Source organism: Dama dama, chromosome 9 (assembly GCF_033118175.1).
Source record: "Dama dama isolate Ldn47 chromosome 9, ASM3311817v1, whole genome shotgun sequence".
Classification (NCBI taxonomy): domain Eukaryota; kingdom Metazoa; phylum Chordata; class Mammalia; order Artiodactyla; family Cervidae; genus Dama; species Dama dama.
The window spans coordinates 19,003,999-19,022,045 of record NC_083689.1 but is presented as its reverse complement, the minus strand read 5'-3'; the positions used below and the strand labels follow the sequence as shown (position 1 = coordinate 19,022,045).

Genomic DNA, 18,047 nt, shown 5'->3' with positions numbered 1-18,047 from the left:
TGATGAACACACCCCCCCAAAAAACCTGCAAGATCAACATCTCCTGAAGGGCTGGCGTGTTCGCTCAACTGTGTCCGACTCTGCGACCCCATGGACGGTAGCTCACCAGGCTCCTCTGTCCAGGAATCTCCAGGCAAGAATGGTGGAGTGGGTTGCCAAGCCCTCCTCCAGGGGACCTTCCCGGCCCAGGGACTGAATCCACGTCTCCTACATCTCTTGCCTTGGTAGGAGGATTCTTTACCACTGAGCCACCAGGGAAGCCCCCGTGAAAGGCTGGGCACAAATGATTTCAAGTGGCATGAGGAGGAACGCTTATTATTTTCATAGTCGTATATAGATTGAGTTTAAAGAAAATTAGGAAAATGTATATAACCTGCACATCAAACCTGGGGTTTCTGGGATACAGAATGACTCTTATATTTTTAGTTTTCTGAACAGTTAATTTACAAATACATACATATAAACAAAACCACCTCCGATAAGCTGAGAGCTCATTACATGCCAGACTCTGCAGCGCGTTAAGCCACTTCCCATACTATCTTTTCAACCCTCACAACAATTCTTTGAGCTGGCACCACTGTCATATCTGTTTCTCAAGTGGGGGAACCTACTGCTAAGTGTCTTGAGGTCAAACTAGAATTTAGAGTTGACTGTGAATCCGGGAGGTCTAATTCCAGAACTAGAACTTCACAACACCACCTCCTATTAACCACCACCCCACACCCTCACTGTTGGGGGAATGAGGTTTGGGGAAAATGGCCTGGAAAGCTTTAGAAAAAAATTAAAAAACAAAGCAAAACACAGCATGAGCAACTAGTATTTATTGTCTGCAACTCACCCTCAAGTCCTGGGCCAAGTACTTCACACACAAGGCTACTCAATCCTCAAGAATACCCTCCTCCTTCATCCACAAATGTTCGCAAAGGACCTCCTACACACTGGGCCAGGGTACACTAAAGGAGATTACACAGACAGCTCTGATGGCCCTTGGAGAAGAGATGTGTAATTACAAACTGGAGTAACTCCTAACACAAGAAAGGTTCAAGATGACCATGTGCAAAAGTAGCAGAGGGGAGCAACGACTGGTCCCGGGTGGTCAAACACAACCTGGGGGTCCTCCCTAACCCTGAGTAAAGGCCCCCTCTTCCATGCAGCTACCCTGATGTCTGGTTCCCACCACTCACACCCATCAGCTGTGTTCCTCACACATGACAGGCCTCCAGCTGTTCCCACGTTTACCACCTGTTCCCCTACAAGACTGAACAGGCCCCTCTGCGCACCCAACTTCCAACTACCAAACACTCAGTTGGGGCTCAACAAGTATGTGTTGAACAAGAAAGGAAGAGATTGGACTGAACAACAATAGGGCTTCCCTCTTGACAGGAACCATTTTACAGGCTTTCACCAGCTCCATTTGTGCCATTATTCTCATTTCACACATGAGGACACTGAGAGGTTCCCAAAGATTAAGATATTTGCCTCCTGTCACACAGCGAAGTGACCAGCAACAGCCAGGAGTCAAACTCGAATCAGGCCTGTCATTTGAAAGTGAAAACTTGTTTCAAATTCCTAGGAAGTGGCTCTCACTGCTTATTCCCTACTTTCCCCAATGATTCACTAGGGGGAAAAAACATCAAGACTAGTGTCTTCAAGACCTTCACAAAACACCTTCTCCTGAAAGATTCACGTTTTAATAAAACACCTTAATCTGAAAAATCGATTGGAAGAAAGGGGAAAGGATGCAAAACTAAAACAATACTTTCAACAGCAAACAGTTCTCCCCGTCCTCCCCCACTGCTGCCGACCCCCGGCTTCGGGGCAAACGTTCTCAAGTCACTACTTGCGAGGGGTTAGCAGAGTTATTTACCTTTCCTTGAAAATCTAAAACGACGCGACATTTTTAAAAATAAAAATTCAGGTCGGCTAACCCAGGGGGGCTGCTAATGTTCGTGTCCGGGCGACGCTGGACACACCTGGGGTTTTTTCTATTGAGCTCCGACTGCAACCTCGCCAAAAAGCAACATTCGAGTCGGACCCGTTAGAACGTAACCAGAAAAGCCCGGACGCCTGGCTATTGTTGCAGCCCCGGCGGACACCTGGATGTGGGCCCCTGGACCGCCGACCGGGCGACGCGCTTTGTCCAGCGACCCCGGCGAGAGCGCGCGCGGGGGGCGCGCGGCCTCCACGCGGCCCGGGCCCCCACCCCGCCGGCCCGCGGATACTGTAGTCGCCGAGGCCTCGCTGCCTGTGGCCTTCCCCGCGCGCGCGGTGCCGGCCAGGCTTCTTGACCCTCGGGCGCCGCCGTACCCCGGCCCCGCTCCGGGCGCCGGCGGCCCCCTCCCCCCTCGGCGCCCCGGCTCCATTCAAACCGTCCTCCCAAGCCCCGCGCCGCGCTCCCCCCGCGACCCGCGTTCCTTACCGGGAGTCGCTGGCGCCGTCGCCTTCCCGGCGCCGCCCCCGCCCCTCCACGCGGGGCCGGGGGCAGAATGGGCGTCTCGCTTCTCTTCACGAAACAAAGAAGCAACCGCCGCCGCCGCCGCCGCCGCCGCCGCCGCCGAGCGAGGGTAAGCCTCGCGCGCGCGCCCGCCTGCCTCAGCCGCCCCCCCACGCTGCCCGCGCCCCCGCTGCGCGCGCACTCGCCACCTCCCCTCCCCCCACCACGAACTCCCTCTCTCGCTTCCGCTGCTGGCCCGTCCTCGTGCGCGTGCCCGCCCGCCCTTCCGCTCCTAGCGCGCGTGCGCGTCTAGCCGGGGCAGTCGGGGAGAGGTGGGTGGGGCCAGAGAGAGCTAGAGCGCCCGACGCGCCTCCCCACTCTGTGCGGGACGGTCATGCGCCTGCGCGCGGTGGTCTCCGTCCTCGCACGCCGCGAGTCTCAACGCCGCCGAGCATGCGCAGAGCAGGCGGCACTGCGGCGGTGGTGGTGGTGTAGGTGGCAGCGGGAGAGGTTGGGGGATGGGATGGGTGGTGGAGAGGTCTGCGGGGAAAACGTGGCCAAGGGACCCTGAGACTCAGAAGTGAGGCTTCCAAGGTCGTGCATGAAGGCAGGAGGCGGACAGGCTGGGCCGGGGATGAGCAGAGCCGGCCTCTGGGCCAAGTGCAGGTCGATGAACCGCTTTGATCCCTATTCCGATGATGGCGGTGCCCGTTCGGCAAAGCCTGGCGGCAGAGACCGTGGCTACTTTGTCCGCAAAACTTACCTAGGGCTATTAGTTTAGCAGATATCCATTGACCTGCCCCAGGCTGAGGTGCTGTAGTACCGAAGAGAAATCTCAGTCTCTGTGGTGCTCATGGTTTAGTGGGAGAGGCAGGCGCGAGGCAAGAAAACTCTTGAGTAAAATACACTGTGTTGAAATGGACTCGTGAAGTGTCGGGGAAGTTTTAAATGGGGCATCTAGGGAAAGACTCGCTGCGAAGACATTTGAGTCAAGACATGAAAGCAGTAAGAGAGAGTCTTTCCACGTGTGAAGGCCCAGAGACTGTAGGAGGCTTCATCTCTTAAATTTTGAAAGCATCTCTGAGTCTGTATACGTTGTTTCTAGCCCCACAACTGGACAAACGGTCCCCGGGGCCAAGTCCCACAGCCTGTGACTCCCTACCCCTGCTTCTCTCAGGCCTGCTCTTCCTCATTTTTCAGGTCTCAGCTGACTCATCACCTCCCCTGGCCTTGCCTCCTCTTGATCACCACCTCCTTTTCCTTCCTTTCACATTTCTTGGGTAACCCCTTTAATATCTGTCTCCCTAACCTCAATTTAAATGGCACGATGTTGTCAATTTTAGTCCCTAGTGAATACCCGATATCTAGTGTGGTGCCACCCTCTGCTACATCCTAGATACCTTAAAAATATTTTTTTTTAATTGAAAATATATTAGCTTCTATGGAGTGTGTATCATCAGCTCTTTGGGCCTTTCCAAGCCCAAGGTGAGGCCCTTAGAGCATAGAGCAGCAGCTGATATCTTGGCCTGAAGCCAAAAAGATCTACATTGAAAACCTAACTCTTGTTAGTACCTGGGGGATGCCAGGCAAGTTTACTGGATGCATCCACACATCTCTTTCTTCACCTGTAAAGTGGAAACAGTGACAGCACTCATCTCCAAAGGTTTGGTTATGAGGAATCCATGAAAACAGGCCACGGAGGAGCTCTCAGTGCCTCAGCTTGTGATGTTGGATAATGGACAGGAAATGGGCAACTGGGGTCTGGATTTTGGCCTGTCTCATTCATTCAAGCAATATTTCTATAAAGTGCTTTCAACATCTTAAATGCTGAGCAGGAGACGTCCCTGGTGGTCGAGTGGTTAAGAATCCACCTTGCACAAAAAACAATACAACATTGTAAAGCAGTTATCCTCCAATTAAAAATAAATTTTAAAAAAGAAAGAAAAAAAAAAGTTCGCCTTGCAATGCAGGGGACGCAAGCAGGTTCGATCCCTGGTTGGGCCATTAAGATCCCACATGCTGCAGAGCAAATAAGCCTGAGAGCCACAACTAGAGATTCCGTGCCCTGCAACAAAAGATCCTGCATGCTGCAACTAAGACCTGACCCGGCCAAAAAACCCAAAAACGCTGAGCTGGTTTTAGTCCCGCGGTGATGCACTGAGCAGGCAGGGTTCTGGCCCTTGGAGCAGACAGTCCATGAGTTCAGCTAACAGTCTCCCACGCCGATCACGCTAATAATACTTGATAGGAAAATCTAAGTGCGTTGGAAGAAAAGCCCGGGGGTTGATGAGATCATAATACGGGGTCTTCCTGGGATTGAGAAGTCAGATCAAACTCTCCATATGCCAAGACCCAAAGGAGGAGGGCACTCGGTGGAGGAAACAGGATGTGCAAAGAGGGATGTCCTGAAGAGGGAAGGGAGCGTGGGAACAGAGGACAGCTCTTGTGGCTGTGTCGGGGGAGATCTGCAGTAGCCAGGGAGGGCATGGCTTCGTGGGCAATTAATATTCAGTCCTGGCACATTCCTGCCCCAGGGCCTTTGCACATGTGCTTCTGACCCCTGCGTGGCTGTGTCTCCCAGAGAATCTCTGTAATGTTATAGATGCAACCTCCTACATCCCCAGGTGATTTTTTCTCCATTGCACTTATCCTGCACGCTGGAACATAAGCTTTGTGTCTGTCTCCAGCACCTAGCACAGCACCTAGTGACTGGCGCATGGAAAAGAAGCTGCAGGAGCGCTCTCCCGTGGCCCACACTGCCTCTCACACAAAATCAGAGTTTATAAGATGCTTGTTGAGGCCTCAGTAGTACACCTGTGGCATCTCAAATGCCACTAGGGAGATGCCTAGCGTGAAGTCACAGCTTTAGGCTCCACCCCTCATCTCCTGTGTCCAGGTCTCAGACACTCTTCCCATATACCGCCTGTTACAAAGATAGCTGCCCCTCCCGCCTTCCCCAGTGGGCAGGACAGGGCCAGATGGGGCGTGAGGAGGCTGTGCGGCACAAGGATGCAAAGAGGGGTGTAGCAGTCCAGATGTTTGCAGCATCACTCCCCACACAGCACAAATAAAATTCCCAGTTGGTCTTAGCAGTCTCAGAGTCTGCATTCACATCTACACCCTCTGGTATCTGTGGCCCTATTAGGTAGGAGCTTCCCGTGTGACTCAGAGGATGTGTCAGAGTTCTCTAGAGACACAGAATCAATAGGATGTTGGATATACATATACATGCACACATGGCCAGTCATGTCTGACTGCGACCCCATGGACTAGCTCGCCAGGCTTCTCTGTGCATGGGATTCTCCAGGCAAAAATACTGGAGTGGGTTGTCATTTCCTTCTCCAGGGGATCTTCCTGACCCAGGGATCAAACCCACATCTCCTGCACTGGCAGGTGAGTTCTTTACCACTTGAGCCACCTGGGAAATCCCAGATATATACACACACACACACATACATACATCCTGTTGATTCTGTTTCACTGGAGAAATGAAGCATATATACATATGGAGAGAAAGAGAACACACACACATATATATATTAATATATATTTATATAGATAAATGAGAAAGATGTTTATTTTAAGGAACTGGCTCACAGGACTGTTGTTGATCAGTTGCTCAGTCATGTCTGACTCTGTGACTCCATGGACTGCAGCACAGCAGGTTTCCCTGTCCTTCACTGTCTAACGGAGTTTGTTCAAACTCATGTCCTAGAGTCGTTGATGCCATCCAACCATCTCATCCTCTGCCACCCCCTTCTCATTTGACCTTCAGTCCTTCCCAGCATCCAGGGCTTTTAGGATCTGGCAAGTCCAAAGTTTGATCTGTAGGGCAGGCCAGCGGCTGGGAATTCAGGGAAGAGAGGATGCTGCAGTGTTTGAGTTTGAATCCCACAGGGCAGCAGGCTGGAAACTCAGGCAAGGTTTCTGTGCCACAGTCTTGAGACCTTCTTCTTGGGGAATCTTCAGTCTTTGCCTTATATGTGGTTGGATGAGGCCCATCCACACGATGGAGGGTCCACAGTTTGACTCAACATCGTGACTCCGATTTAAACATGAATCACAAAAAAAAATAAAATAAAATAAACATGAATCACATCTTGAAAAAAGTCTCCGCAGCAACATAGGAACTCGTGTTTAACCAAATGGCTGGGTGCCATGACCCAGCCAAACAGACACACAAGATGAACCATTACAGAGAAAATGGACTTCTCCCTTTTGACTCAACATCAAGGTCGTGAAATAAAATGCTCACCCACATCCAGTGGGTGAAAATGTGAAATGCTTACTCTTCATTTGCCACAGTAAAGTGAATGCTGCCGTTGTTCATTGCTGAGTTGTGTCTGACTCTGCAACGTCATGGGCTGCAACACACCAGGCTTCCCCGGCCTTGACCATCTCCCAGAGTTTGCTAAGATTCATGTCAGGTCGGTGTTGCTATCTAACCATCTCATCCTTTGTCGCCCCCTTCTTTTCCTGCCCTCAATCTTTCCCAGCATCAAGGTCTTTTCCAGTGAGTCAGCTGTTTGCATCAGGTGGCCAAAGTATTGAAGCTTCAGCATCAGTCCTTCCAATGACTATCCAGGGTTGATTTCCTTTAGGAAATACTTTTTTGAGTAGATCTTCAGATCTTACTTAGGTATAAAACTGCTAATTTATTAACCAAACATATATTTATTCCTCAAACAGATCTACTGCCCTGAAAAATGAGCATCACAAGAAAACTGTTTACCCAAATCAACCAATGAGATGTACTGTGCAGAAAACAAGAAGCCATCCTCCAAATTACAAACCCAGGGCAATAGATTTCTTTTAGCTGGAAGCCCAAGTTTTAAATCAGCTCAGCAGATGATCAAGAATATCGTGTTACACTTGCAGCGAACTATGTCACTTTCTGCAACTACAGGTCAAAACTAACTATCCACATTTTTCATAGTTTTGTAGGTGTTTTATAGGTATGTTTTATTTGGGGGGCTTCCCTGGTGGCTCAGTGGTAAAGAATCTGCCCCTAATGTGGGAGATGCAGGTTCGATCCCTGGGTTGGTCAGGAAGATCCTCTGGAGAAGGAAATGGCAACCCACTCCAATATTCATGCCTGGAGAATTCCATGGACAGAGGAGCCTGGTGGGCTACAGTCCATGGGGTTGCAAAGAGTCAGACATGACTGAAGCGACTTAGGGACTAAACAACAAATAAAGCAAAGCTGCAGATCACTTGCATTTTCTCGGATGTGTTGAAACTTCTATCCAGAGGAGGAAGGGAGAAGCTTAGGATAACGTTACAAGGAAAACAGGCTCCAACCATACAAAGTCACAGATGTAGAAAACACACTTATGATTACCAAGGGGGAAAGGGGAGGGAAAGGATAAATTAGGAGATTGGAATTGACATATCCCCAGTACTATAAGATAGGTAACTAATACGAACCTACTGTATAGCACAGGGAACTCTATAATACTCTATACTCATACTCTATAATGACCTATATGGGAAAAGAATTTAAAAAGAGTGGATCTATATATATGTATAATTGAAACTTCATTGTATACCTGAAACTAACACAACATTGTAAATCAACTATAATCCAATAAAAATTAATTTTAAAAAAGATTCTTGTGTAATGGATTGGGTAGAAATTGTTACGCAGTGAACTGAGCAAAAGAAATTATTTTGTTGTTGCTTGAAAAATGTAAAGGAAAAAAAAGACCTCCGTGGCCTTCCATATTTGTTTGGGTTGTTTGGTCTCTCCTGCTCTTGTGTGAGTATGTGTGTAATGATACTCTCTGTGGCCTTCCTGGGTATTTACCCTGCAGAGTCAACAGGAGCCGCTGTGAGATCCGGTCAGTGCACTCAGTAATTGCAGCTTCCTCCTCCTTCCCAATCAGTAAGAGGGGACAGCCTAACTCTAATGGCATCACCCTCCGTCAACATCTGGAGAAACAATGCACAATATTCTGCAGTCTGCAGAACTCTCTGCCCTCAGCTTTATGCCACGAACTGTGTATCACATCCACTTATTTACCTTCGTCTGACTTCTGGTGTTTATGCAAATCTGGGCAAATGAACAGATGAGCAAGTTGAAGAAGATACATCTTGTAATATTTTGGGTTCCTTCTCTGTCGTAATCATACCTTAGTCGCTGGAAGAAAATTTGAAGGAGGGGACTTCCCTGGTGGTCCAGTGATTAGGACTCTGAGCTCCCAATGCAGGAGGCCCAGGTTCGATCTCTGGTCGGAGGACTAGATCCCACATGCTGCAACTAAGAGCTGGCACAGCCAAATAAATTTTAAAAAGCAAAAGGAAAGCCGTCCTGCCTTCTGGGAGCTACAGTCATGTTGGAGGTGTTTATGTGTGTGTGCATGCTCAGTCGTATCTGACTCTTTGTGACCCTATGGACTGTAGCCCCCCCACGCTCCTCTGTCAGTGGAATCTTTCAGTCAAAAATACTGGACTGGGTTGCCATTTCCTTCTCTAGAACATCTTCCCAACCCAGAGATTGAACCCAAGTCTCTTGCATCTCCTGCATCAGCAGGCAGTTTCTGTACCACTGGGCCAGCTGGGAAGGAGTTCAATGTAAGTGATTTTTTTTTTAGGAGACAATTCAATAAAAGTGATATAACCCATTGTTTAATTTATTTTCAGGTACTGTGCAACTCCTCTGCCCCCATGGAGGTTTCTGTTCTAAAGAAATGGACAAAGAAACATTAACCTGTGTGGTGAATCGCCAAGAGGAGATTAGTTCAAAACACAGGCTTGGAGAATTTTCTGTAAGTTCTGAGACTCTATCTGGTGGAGCTCTAGAAATTTTTTTCATAGAACATGTCCAGGGGGCTTCCCTGGTGGTCCAGTGGTTAAGAATCTGCCTGGCAGTGTAGGGGACACAGATTCAATCCCTGGTCTGGGAAGATCCCACATGCCTCAGGACACCTAAGCCTGTGCGCTCTAGAGCCCATGAGCCACAACAAGAGAAGCCACTGCAGTGAGAAGCCCGTGCACCGCAACTAGAGAAAACCCACATGCAGCAACAAAGCCCTCGTCCAATCAAAGATAAATAAATAAAAAAGTGCCCAAGGAATGAAAATTCCCGAGTGGTCCAGTGGTTAGTCCTCCACGCTTTCATTGCTGAGGGCATGAGTTCAATCCCTGGTCAGGAAACTAAGATTTTCCAAGTCTTTCAGTGCAGCCAAAAAAATGAAGTGCCCCAGGTGAGCCTTGCCATCTGTATGGTCTGTGAACAAGTGAGGGAGCAATCATTTCAGTGGCAAGTATACACCAGATACTTAGCCCACCTGCCTACCAATAGGAAAGGCGAGGGTGAGTCTGGTGAGTAATTTACAGCTAGTGAAGCCACGTGATTAATTCAACGTGACCATTTTTTTAAACTCCAGATGTAAACGTGTACTAGAGGACACACTACTAGTGTGTCTATCAGAATCTTCTTGAGGGCCTCCGAACAGGCAGGGGGCCCCCACCCACTCTGGTCAGCAGACCAGGGGCAGGGCCTGAGAACTGGCATTGCAAGCATGTCCCCTGCATTGGAGGATGGGTTCTTAACCACTGGACCACCAGGGAAGTCTGCACCTGCTTACTTTAAATAAACCCTGAATGGCTCAGAAACAGGCCCTGGCTTTGTGACGTCGCAGGCCCACAAGGCTCTGCCCTGTCCTGCCCACCCCACTCCCCACGGCAAATCTTCCTCTACCTGCTTGGGAACAGCAGCCCTGCACACCTAATGCAGGTCCCCTTTTGTCCTGTTCTAGCCTCTGAGGGCAGGAGGAGAAGGAGGTGACAGAGGATGAGATGGTTGGATGGCATCATCAACTCAATGGACATGAGTCTGAGCAAATTCCGAGAGACAGTGAAGGACAGGGAAGCCTGGTGTGCTGCAGTCCATGGGGTCGCAAAGAGTCAGACACGACTGAGTGACTGAACAACCCCAGCTTGAATGCCACCTCTCTGCCTCCCTCCCTGGCGTCTCACAGGAGGACTTGGCTTAGATTTAGCTTCCATCCCCACCCCAGACTGGTTAGACACCCTTCCTCTGCTGGGAAAGATAGAGGCACAGGAGGGAATCCTTTTTCAAAGGTGTTGAAAGGATGAGCTTAGTAAGCCAAGCCACTGTTGAAGGACCAGAAATTAGTATGAGCAACAACAGCTAACACTTGCATAGCATTTCCTGGGTGCCAGCTGTTACCCTAAGCTGGAAATCTGTAAATTTAAATGTAGTGGAAATGCTAGTCGGTACCACCGCCTTGGAAGACCATTTGGCAATTTCCTACAAAACCAAACATATCCTTGGACTTGCCTGGGGCACAAGCGGTTACAAATCCTCCTGCCAATGCAGGGTACACAGGTTCAATCCCTGGTCCGGGAAGATTCTACATGCTGCGGAGCAACTAAGCCTGAGTGCCACAACTACTGAAGCCCGCAAACCCTAGATCCTGTGGCTCCTCAACAGAAGCCACCGCAATGAGAGGCCCGCACACCACAATTGGAGAGTAGCCTCCACCTGCTGCAACTAGAAAAAGCCCATGCAGCAACACAGACCCAGCACAACCAAAAATAAAATAAGTAAATAAAAGGAAAAGCTGTACTCTTATCATCTCGCAATCCTGCTCCACAGTATTTACCCAAATGTATTAAAAACGTAGGTCCACACAGAAACCTGCACACGAGTGTTTCTACCTGCTTTATTCATAATTGCCAAAATTTGGAGGCAGCCAAGATGCTCCTCGATAAATGAGTGTATAAACAAACTGTGATAAATCCAGACAGTGGAATGTTAGCACTGCAGAGAAGTAAGACCAAACCAGGCAGCCCGCTTGCCACTTCCCACAACCATACTTCCGCTGCAGGGGCATGGTTTCGATCCCTGGCCTGGGAACTAAGATTCTGCATGCCTCGCAGCATGGCCAAAAAAATAGGGGACATGGAGGAACCTTAATTGCGTATTTCTGAGTGAAAGAAGCCAGTCTGTAATGGCTATATACCGTGTGATTCTAATTCTATGACAATTCTGGAAGAGGCAAAACCGGAGAATGTAAAAGGAAACCCTCCCCCTGGGGTTGGGGGTGAGAGAGAGGTAGTGAAACCATTCTATATGATACAGTCAGTGATGGATACATGTCATTTGCCCAAACCCATAGAATGTGCAACACAGGGTTTTCCCTGATATAAACTGTGGGTGATGGCGATGTGTCAATGCAGGTATAGCAATTGCAGCAAATGTACCACTCTGATGGGGGCTGTTGACAGTGGGGGAGGCTGTGCATGTGAGGAGGGCAGGGGCGATAAGGAACTTGTACTGTTTTTTCTGTACTTTCTGCTCAGTTTTGCTGTGAACCTAAAACTGCCCTAAAAATTAAAGCCTATTTTTTAAAAATGGAAAATGCAACAATATGCGTGAACCCTAATGTGAACCATGGACTTTAGCCAATAGTAATGTATCCATATTGATTCAGTTGTAACCAATTTCAGTTGTAGAAAGTGTTTCACATTAATGCAAGATGTTAATGATAAGGGAAACTGGAAACTATGGGATAGAGGGTTGATGGGGAGAGGAGATACATGGAAACTGTATACTATTTGCTCAATTTTTTGTCAACCTAAAAGTGCTCTAAAAAATAAAGTCTGGGGACTTCCCTGGTGGTCTAGTGGTTGAGAATCCCCCTTGCAGTGCAGGGGATGTGAGTTTGACCCCTGGTGTGTGCGCCCCAACTACTGAGCCCGCACGCCACAACTTGAGAGTTAATGCACCGCAGTGAAGGATCCCACGTGACGCAGCTAAATATATCTTTGAAAAATAAAGTCTGTTCATCTAAAACCTATACATCCATATCCATATATGTACCTAACCCTCACTGCATCTCCTACCATTGCCCCCACGTTATAGTGGGAACTGAGGCAGAGAAAAGGTTAATAATCTACCCAAGGTCAACACAGTCCTTACAGAGCTGGCCTGGTCACAGCCAGGTTGATGGACTCTGGTAGCCATGCCTTCAACCACTGCAGCCAGTGATGGGAGCAAAAGAAAATGCAGGCTAGCGGTGGGGCAGGAGTCAGCTGCCTCTGGCTCAGGTGACAGAGCCAGAGAGGGAAGGGGAACCCCAGTGGCCAGCATCACCTGTGCTAGTGGTCCGTGACTGAGAGAGCTTGGGTTGGTTTATTTAGATCTCATCTCACCTCTGTAATCCAGGTTTCCCAGAGAAACAGAGCCAATGGGATGTGTACATGGATGGAAAGAGGTTTGATGTGGACTGAATTGTGTCCCCCAAAATTCACATGTTGAAGCTGTTACTCCTACTGTGACTATATTTGGACGAGGGCCTAGAAGGAGGTGATTAAGGTTAAATGAGGTTATGAGGGTGAGGCTCTGATATGATAGGATTAGTGTGCTTATAAGAGCAGACACCAGACAACAGTCTTATTCTCTGTCTCTCCCCTCTCCCTCCATCTCCATCTCTAAGTCTGCCATGTGAGCATACAGCAAGGAGGTGGCCATCTACAAGCCAAGAGGGGAGCCCTCTCTAGAAACTGAATTTTCTGGCACCTTGATCTTGGGATGTCTCAGCATCTAGAACTGTGAAAAAAATGTTTTTCTGTTTTTGAGGCCACCTAAATTATGATATGTTGGTACGGCAGCCTGAGTAGACTAATACAAGATTGATTTTAAGGAATTGGCTCAAGTGATCAAGGAGAAGGAGCATGCATGCTCAGTCATGTCTGACTCTTTTGTGACCCCATAGACTGTAACCCACCAGTCTCTTCTGTCCATGGGATTTCCCAGGCAACAGAGATTGGAGTGGGTTGCCATTTCTTCCTCCAGGGTATCTTCCTGGCCCAGGATGGAAACCCCCCTCTCCTGCAATGACAGACGGATTCTTGACCACTGAGCCACCTGGGAAGCCCAAGTGATTAAGGAAACTGGCAAATCCAGCATCTGCAAGATGGGTCATCAGTCTGGAGACCCAGAAAGAGCTAATACTGCAGTTCCGCTCCCAAGGCAATCTGCCAGCAGAATCCCCTATTGCTTGGGGGAGTTAGTCTTTTGGCCTAGTCATACCTTCAGCTGATTATGCAAGACCCACCTGCATTATGAAGAGCAATCTGCTTTGCTCAGAGTCTATTGATTTAAAATGTGAATCTCATCCAAAAACACCCTCACAGGAACATCCAGGATAGCATTTGACCACATGACTGGGCACCTCAGCCCAGTCAAATTGACACATAACATTAGCCATCAATCACCAACCAAAACAGACTAGAAACAGGTGAACACCAGGACATACATACACTTGCTCCTTGGGAAAAAAGCAGTGACCAACCTAGACGGCGTATTAAAAGGCTGAGACATTATAAAGCAGGCCTAGGTGTGACAGAACCAGGTGGCGCTCTCACCTGGCCCCCCCTCCATCTGCCTCCTCTTTGCCTCTCCCACGCCATCTTCTCCCTTTCTTCCACTGACCTCATTCTCCAGTGCAAATTAAGCCGGGGCGTGGCATCCGCCAGACTGTGGTAGAACAGGTTGTCCAACACTGAACTGGAGAAACAAAGGCCATCTCTGCTCTGCCCAAGCGGGGCCTCCTCCAACATGACCTGCACATAAGCACCTGTCAGCAGGGGGCCCCTGGGAAAGGCATGGAGGGGTGGGCCCTCTGCTGTGCTGCTTCTCCTCGGGAAGGGCTTCACTGTCTTGGGCTCCCCTGGATTTTCTCCCCAGGACTTCTCACTAGGTCTTTTTCTTTTTTTTTTTCCAACTTTTTATTTTGTATTGGAGTATAGCTGATCAACAATGTTGTGATAGTTTCAGGTCCAGTTTCAGCAAAGGGACTTAGCCAAACATACACATGTGTCCATTCCCCCCCAGACTCCGTTCCCATCCAGGCTACTACATAACACTGAGCAGAGATCCATGTGCTATATAGTAGGACATTGTTGGTTATCCATTTTGAATATAGCGCTGTGTACAGGTCCATCCCAAACTCCCTAACTATCCCTTCCCCCCATTTTTTGCCCTGCCCCCGCAACTGTAAGTTCATTCTCTTAAGTCTGTGAGTCTCTTTCTGTAAATAAGTTCATTTGTGTCATTTCTTTTTAGACTCCATGTATAAGGCATGTCAGATATTTCTCCTCTGTCTGACTGACTTCACTCAGTAGGACAGACTCTAGGTCCATCTGTATTGCTGCAGATGGCATTATTTGCCATCCCACCATCTCACCCTCTGTTGCCCCCTTCTGCTCCTGCCCACAGTCTCTCCCAGCATCAGGGTCTTTTCCAGTGAGTCGTCTCCTCTCATCAGGTGGCCAAAGGATTGGAGCTTCAGCTCCAGAGTCAGTCTTTCCAATGAATATCCAGGACTGATTTCCTTTAAGGCTGACTGGTTTGATCTCCTTGCTGTTCAGGGGACTCTCAAGAGTCTTCTCCAGCACCACAACTAGGGCAAGGTAAAGACAGCATTTCTTAAATGGCACTGATGAACCTGTTTGCAGGGCAAGAATAGAGATGCAGACATAGAGAACAGTCGTATAGGCACAGAAGGGGAAGGCGAGGCGGGGATGGATTAAGAGAGTAGTACTGAAACACATCCATTACCATGTGTGAAATAGGTAGCTCGTGAGAAGTTGCTCTCTGGGCACAGGGAGCACAGGTGGGCGCTCTGTGACAACCTAGAAGGGAGGAATGGGGTCGGGGGAAGATCAGGAGGAAGGGGGTATATGTGCACTTAACGGCTGGTTCACGTTGCTATATGGCAGAAGCCAACACAACATTGTAAAGCAAAATTATCCTCCATTAAAAAAAAAAAAAAGACAGCATTTCTTGCAATCAGAGCCTCTGGAATCTACTTAGGCTAGAAGGATTAGCCTCAGTTGCTACACTGACCTCAGCTGAAGTCCTGACTGCGGCCCACAAGGCCCTGTACCCTCAACTCCACCAGTCCCCGCCACTCATGCTCGCCAGGCTCACCAGCCTCCTCACCATCCCTCCAGCCTGCTGGGAACGGTCCTGCCGCAGGGTCTTTGCACCTGCTGTCTGTCTGCCTGGAGCAACCTCTCTCCAGAAATCATTGCTCTTCCCTCAGTTCCTTTATTGATTTTTTTAATTTTTATTTTTGGCTGCTGTGTGCTGCACGAAGGATCTTAGTTCCCCAGGGACTGAACCTTCACCCCCTGCAGTGGAAGCAGGGCATCTGACCCACTGGACTGCCAGAGAAGTCCCTCCCTCACTTCCTTTAGACTTTTGCTCCAGTCCCAACGTCTCCGATCACCCTTTTGGGTATTTCAGCCCCTCTGTCAGCACTTAGCTCTCCCAGCCCCACTTCTCGATAGCACTTACCACTTTCTAACGCACTCTCTGATTTCCTTATTTACTGTGTCAGTAGTATATTTAGGGACTTCCCTGGTGGTACAGTGGGTAAGACTCCACATTCCCAAATGCAGGGGGACTGGGTTCGATCCCTTGTCGGGAATCTATATCCCACATGCTGCAACAAAGATCCAGTGCAGCCAAACAGATAAATAATTTTTTTAATAAATAAAAAAAATTTTTAAAGAATATACTAACTATACCAACTGTCATCTCCTCTGTCCTTTGTGCTCCCCCACCCCTCCCACTCTCATTTGAGCTCCATGAGAGCAACGGTCTTTGAATTGTTCATTGACTTATCCCATGTGTCTGTAATATTAATAGTTGTTGGTGTGTAGTAGGTGCTCAGCAAACCCTAAATAAATTAATTCATCTGAGCTATGAATGGGCTTCCCAGGTGACTCAGTGGTAAAGAATCTCCTTGCCAATGGAGGACACACATGTTCAATCCCTGGGTGGGAAGATCCCCTGGAGGAGGAAATGGCAACCACTCCAGTATCCTTGCCTGGAGAATCCCTTGGACAAAGGAGCCTGATGGGCTACAGTCCATGCATTTTGCACAAGCCATGAATAGGACCCTTTGCTTTAGAATTTGAAAGGTGTTTACTGAGTGAGAAGAAAGACCAAAATATGAATGATTTTTAATTATTTTTAAGGTAGTACTTTACATTTAAAAAACAGTAATCGGGATTTCCCTGGCAGTCCAGTGGTTAGAACTTCACACTTTCACTGCTAAGAATGCAGGTTCAATCCCTGGTCCAGGCACAAGAATCCCATAAGCCACACAATGTGGCAAAAAAAAAAAAAAAGCACAAAATTAAATTAAATTGAAACACAATAATAACAGCCTTGTTTGTCCATCCACAGCAGCTCCAACCCTCCAGGTGTTCAAGCCAAAATTCTCAGTGTCTTCCTCACCACCTCACTTTCTCTCACCCTCACATTCTGTTCATCTGGAATTGCTCATTAGTTCTACATTCAAATTGTGTTCCGTGATATTGTGACTAATAGTAAGAACAATATATTTGGTCTTCATCCCCTTTGCTGGCACAGAGCTCCTAAAACCCTCGGCACCTCCTAGACGGTAAAAGCAATAAAGATGTCTTGACAGTGGTAACAAGTGCCTTTCTACACACCTGAGTTTATGAGGACTTTTGGAAAGCACCCAAGCATGTTGGGTGGAGCTGGTTGTCCGGGGAAGCAAGCCTGCGATGAGAAAGTTGGAACTTTTGGTTCCTAACCCCCACACCAGCCTCCAGGGAAGGGAGAGGCTAGAGTTTGAATCCATCACCATCTACCAATGATTTCTTCCATCCTGCATATGTGATGAAACCTCCAGAAAAACCCAAAATTCTGAGAGCTTCCAGATTGCCAAATCCCCAACTCAGAAGCTCCTGTGTTCAGGACCTTGCCTTGTCCATCTGTTCATCCAACTGTTGATTCAGATCCTTTCATAACCTTTGTAGTAAACCAGTAATCTAGGAAGTAACATGTTCCTCTGAGTTCTGTGAGCCACTCTAGCAAAATAATTGAATGCAAGGAGGGGCCGTGGCACCTCTGATTTACAGCCAGTCGGTCAGAAGCACAAGGACAACCTGAACTTGCGGTTGGTATCAAAGGGACTGGGAGGCGGTCTCGTTGACCAGAGACCTTAACCTGGGGGTCTGATGCTGCCCCAGGTGGGGAGTGGGGAGCAATGTGGATCTCGTTCTCAAGACACGTGGTTGTGCCTTTGACCTGCCCTCAGTCCCGCTACCCCCAGGGACTAGTACAGAGGCGTGCTTCTGTTTCACCCCCGTCAAAAGCAATGCCAGGGTTGGGGCGGTTTCCCGGTGGCATCTGTCAAAAGCTATAAAGACATCGAGGGACTTCCCTGGTAGTTCAGTGGCTCAGACTTCTGAGCTCCCAATGGAGGGGGCCCAAGTTCAATCTCTGGCCAGGGAACTAGATCCCACATGCCACAGGAGTTCCCGTGCCACAGCTAAAGATCCTGCATCTTGGGACTTCCCTGGCAGTTCAGTGGTTAAGAATCCGCCTTGCAATGCAGGGGACATGAGTTCAGTCCTAAGACTCCCCGCTTCCACTGCAGAGCGGGCAGGTTCAATCCCTAGGGAAGTATGATCCCACATGCCGTGGAGCAACTAAGCCCACAGGCCACAGCTACAGAGTCTGTGCACCGCAACTAAGATCTGACAGCCAAATAAGTAAGTGTTAAAAATTAAAAATGCTTTATATTTTTAAAAAAAGATC

General features: G+C 48.6%; 1 protein-coding gene and 1 long non-coding RNA gene across 3 annotated transcripts in view; one reads left to right on the top strand and one right to left on the bottom strand.

Annotated features, from left to right (window-relative positions):
- The window catches only part of SMARCA4 (SWI/SNF related, matrix associated, actin dependent regulator of chromatin, subfamily a, member 4), a 91,115-nt gene extending 88,558 nt beyond the window's left edge, over positions 1-2,557 (bottom strand). The window contains exon 1 of one of the 2 annotated variants that reach the window (XM_061150339.1): positions 2,420-2,557. The gene's annotated coding sequence lies outside the window, so the exon portion shown is untranslated. The remainder of the gene's footprint in view (positions 1-2,419) is intronic. The other variant, XM_061150340.1, reaches the window with a different exon arrangement.
- Positions 2,446-12,278, top strand: LOC133061960 (uncharacterized). Its single transcript, XR_009694069.1, has 4 exons — positions 2,446-2,564; positions 7,124-7,389; positions 9,077-9,201; positions 10,195-12,278. It is a non-coding gene; the product is annotated as an uncharacterized LOC133061960 (long non-coding RNA).
- The last annotated feature ends 5,769 nt before the right edge of the window (positions 12,279-18,047 follow it).